Source organism: Ambystoma mexicanum, chromosome 3q, assembly GCF_040938575.1.
Source record: "Ambystoma mexicanum isolate Mex_15411 chromosome 3q, UKY_AmexF1_1, whole genome shotgun sequence".
Lineage (NCBI taxonomy): Eukaryota > Metazoa > Chordata > Amphibia > Caudata > Ambystomatidae > Ambystoma > Ambystoma mexicanum.
The window spans coordinates 1,180,467,780-1,180,471,744 of record NC_090926.1 but is presented as its reverse complement, the minus strand read 5'-3'; positions in this window follow the sequence as shown (position 1 = coordinate 1,180,471,744).

The following is a 3,965-nucleotide window of genomic DNA, read 5'->3' as shown; positions in this document are numbered from 1 at the left end:
AGAGGACCATGTAGGTGCTTCTCCAAGAACTACCAGGTTAGCTGGTGGGGCTCCCAAATGATCTCCTGTTGTCCTAGTCACCATCAATTGGGGACAAGACATCAAAGCTTCCCATCCTGGTTCAGGACAATGTACCTGCCAATATTTTGTTGGGGAATGATCTAGTGGAGTTGGAGGTTGATCTCGGATGGGCTACCCCCAACTGCTGCTGCAGTCACTAGATCACAGGTCACAAAGGGTCTGACTGCTAGTCAGGTACCAAGCCAAAGGGGAGACCCAAGGCAAGACGGAAGAGCACGAAGGCCACCTCTGTGAAGGGGGTTCCTTCTCTTCCTGCTGCTTCAGCAGCAACCACTGCGATTCAGGCTCTGGACGGGCTGGGTCCAGTGGTAACTCGAGACTCAACTCCTGAGGGAGAAGACCCTACTGCGTGAGATGTGCCCAACCTCATCACTCTGACCTTCAATGCCTGCTGGCTGAGGGGGGGGGGACCTCTAGTGGAGTCTTATGCAAGGGTCAGAGAGATTGCCACTTTCTCAAGGTCTAAGAAAACAAGCCCTGGCCCAAGGTGAAGTGGCTAGGTCATTCAAAATGTATTGGGAGGGTGAACTCCTTTGTAGTGAGGCCACTAAGCCTGAACCTGGTGCCCTCAAGAGGTTGATGGTACCCTAGTTTAGAGGCCCCTCCTGTTGCAGTTGGCGCATGAGGTGCCCTTAGTTGGTCATCTTGGTACCAAGAAGACTAAACAGAGTCTCTCTGCCCATTTCTACTGGCCCCCTGATGGCAGCAGAAGTGCAGTACCACTGCAGAACCTGCCCCCCTTGTCAGTTGCCTGGCAAGACTGGAGGCAGTGTTGTTGCCCCACTGCAGCCTTTGCCAGTGGTTGGCACACCATTTGAGAGGGTTGGCAGCAACATTGTCAGTCCCCTTGACCCTCCCACATCAGGTGGACACCGGTTCGTTCTGGTCATTGTTGATCATTCCACCAGGTACCCTGAGGCTATACCCCTTCCGAACATTACTGCCAAGGTGGTTGCCAGAGCTCTCCTGGGCATTTTTACCAGAGTTGGATTCCCTAAAGAGGTGGTCTCTGACAGAGGATCCAACTTCATGTCTAGTTACATTCACGTGATGTGGAAGGAATGTGGGGTACCCTATATGTTCTCCACCTACTACCATCCCCAGACCAATGGTCTGGTTGAGAGATTTAATAAAACTCTCAAGGGCATGCTGGGTGCTTCGGAAGTGCCCCTTAGGATGAAATAGAATCTCCTCCTACCATGCCTGCTGTTTGCCAACAGAGTAGTGCCTCAAGTGGGTATTTGTTTCAGCCCCTTTGAGCTTCTCTTTGGACATCCTGTGAGGGAGGGGGGCCCTTGCCTTGATCAGAAAAGGTTTGGAAGCCACCCCTCCCAGTCCTGCCAAGCAAGTGGGGGTCTATGCTTTAGGCCTCAGACGGAGAATTGAACAGATGATGGGCCAGGCGACAGCAAATCTTAAGGCAAGCAAGGATTTGAACAAATACTGGCATGACCTTAAAGCATCACAGGACAGGAGATCCTTGTGATAGAGCCTACCAAGCCTCGAGCTCTGGCAGATAAGTGGACTGGACCATTCAGGATAATCTCCAGGAAGGGCAAAGTCAACTATTTGGTTGATATGGGAGTCCCAGGGGTAGCACCTCAGGTATTCCACGTTAACAGGCTCAAGCCTTTCTACAGGCAAGAGGCAGTCTAATATCTTCTGCTAACTTCAGAGCAAGAGGAGGCCGAGAGTGAGCCCCTTCCTGATTTGCTGCATAGCAACACTCAGGATGGCTCAGTTGATGGAGTACATCTCTCTCCAGATCTGACACCAGAGCAGCAAAGGGCCTGCAGGGCTTTGCTACGGCAGTATGCCCCTCTGTTCTCACTGATACCAGGCCTCACCTGTGGTGCACGCACAAAATTGACACTGTTGATAGTGTACCTGTCTAAAGCAGGTGCTATCAAATGTCAGACACTGTAAAGAACCTCATCCAGGCTGAGGTCACCAAGATGTTGGATCTGGGTGTAATTGAACCCTCAACCAGTCCCTGGTCCAGTCCAGTGGTCTTTGTCCCCAAGGCAAGTTCCCAGGCAGGTACCAAGGATTGGCGGTTCTGTGTGGACTACAGAGGAGTCAATGCAGTCACCAAGACTAATGCACACCAATTGCCCAGGGCCAATGAGCTTGTAGACACCATAGGTGCTGCCAAATTTGTGATCACCTTTGACCTTTCCTCAGGCTATAGGCAAATAGCTCTGACGGACCAGGCCAACGTTCTCAACACCTGAGGGGCTCTACCAGTTTAGAGTCATGCTCTTTGGGTTGAAGAATGCACCTGTCAGCTTCCAAAGATTAGTCAACCATGCACTCAGTGGGCTGGAGGCCTTTTGTGTGGCCTGCCTAGATCACGTTGCCGTCTACAGTTTCACCTGGGAAGTGCATTTGCCTCATTTGGATCGCGTGTTGCAGGCCTTGAAAAGGACAAACCTTGCTATCAAGGCCACCAAGTGCCAGGCAGCTCAGGGGAAAGTCACTTACCTTGGTCATGAGGTAGGAGGGGGTCCAATCATACCTCTCCCCAGTAAGGTACAGGATGTAGATGACTGGGAGACTCCCACTACTCAAACCCCGGGGAGAGCTTTTTTGGGCCTCACTGGGTATTACCGCAACTTCATGGCAGATTATATAACCATGTCTGCTCCTCTGACGTCGCCCAAACAACCGAGGACGGTTAATTGGACGGAAGACTGCCAGGGGGCCTTTGTTGGATTGAAGGAAAGTTGGGTAGGGCACCTATGTTGTGTGCACCTGACTACAGCAAACCCTTTATTGTTCATACTGATGCATTTGACACAGCTGTCTTGTCCCAGTTAGATGACAAAGGGAGGGAACATATTCATCAGTTGGCAACTCAAAAAAGGTAGAGAACCCTAGGTGGGCTACTGTTCAAAAGTAATGTTTCAGTATAGTTTGGAGCCTTAGCGTTTTAGGCCCTACCTTCAAGGTCCAAACAGACCATAATGGCTTATGCAGATTAAGGGTGAAAACCCAAATCTGCTCAGGTGGTCCATTAGCATGCAAGGGCTAGACTTCACTATTGAACAGACCAGGGAAGAGTCATGATAATGCAGATGGCCTTTCCAGAAGGTATGTTGACCGTCTGGATGAGGGTGTCAATCTCGTGGGAGACTAGACCACCCTAACTTCAGTCTGGGAGGGGTGACCGAGGTGGGAAATGCATTGGAAGGACAGGGCATCCATGTCCTTGTCCTGTACTCCTTTTATTGTGTGTTGTGTGTTGTTTTCTGCCCAGGGGTCCATGTGGGACCTTATACTTTTTCACTGGCGATAAGGAACCCAAGACTACAGCCCACAGAGTAGCCATCCGCTACTGAACCCATTAGAACCTGCAATCATCTGTAAAGGCCGGCAACGCACTTTCCTGCACTCAAAGAGCAGTACAGGGAAAACTAAGAGCAATCACTTCCAGTCAGAAGCCCTGCCGAGGCCACTGAAGAAACCCGAGCGGCTCAACATCTTCTCACCAGGTATCGAGTGCAAAAAGGGACCGGGACGCGTTAGCAGTCTGACAAAGGAAACGTGAAGGTGCATTTGCATGCCGTGGCTCAGTTCATGTGGCTGAAGCACCAGGGGACAAGAAATGCTCCACACTGAGGTATAGAGCGCTCACCCCAAAGACCACTGCGGCAATCAACTTGCTTCACTTCCAAATATGTGGCAGCCATTTTGAGGTCGGGCATCCTTAGGACGTTACAGGCAAAGGCTACAAGGTGACCATTACACGGTCAGGCAATCTTGGAAAAGTGGCAGCCATCTTAACATCAGACAACTACCAGGCACATTAAATAAAAAGGTTTCAAGTAACCATTATGAGGTCAGGCAACCTGAAATAAAAACAAAATTAATAATAAAAAGGA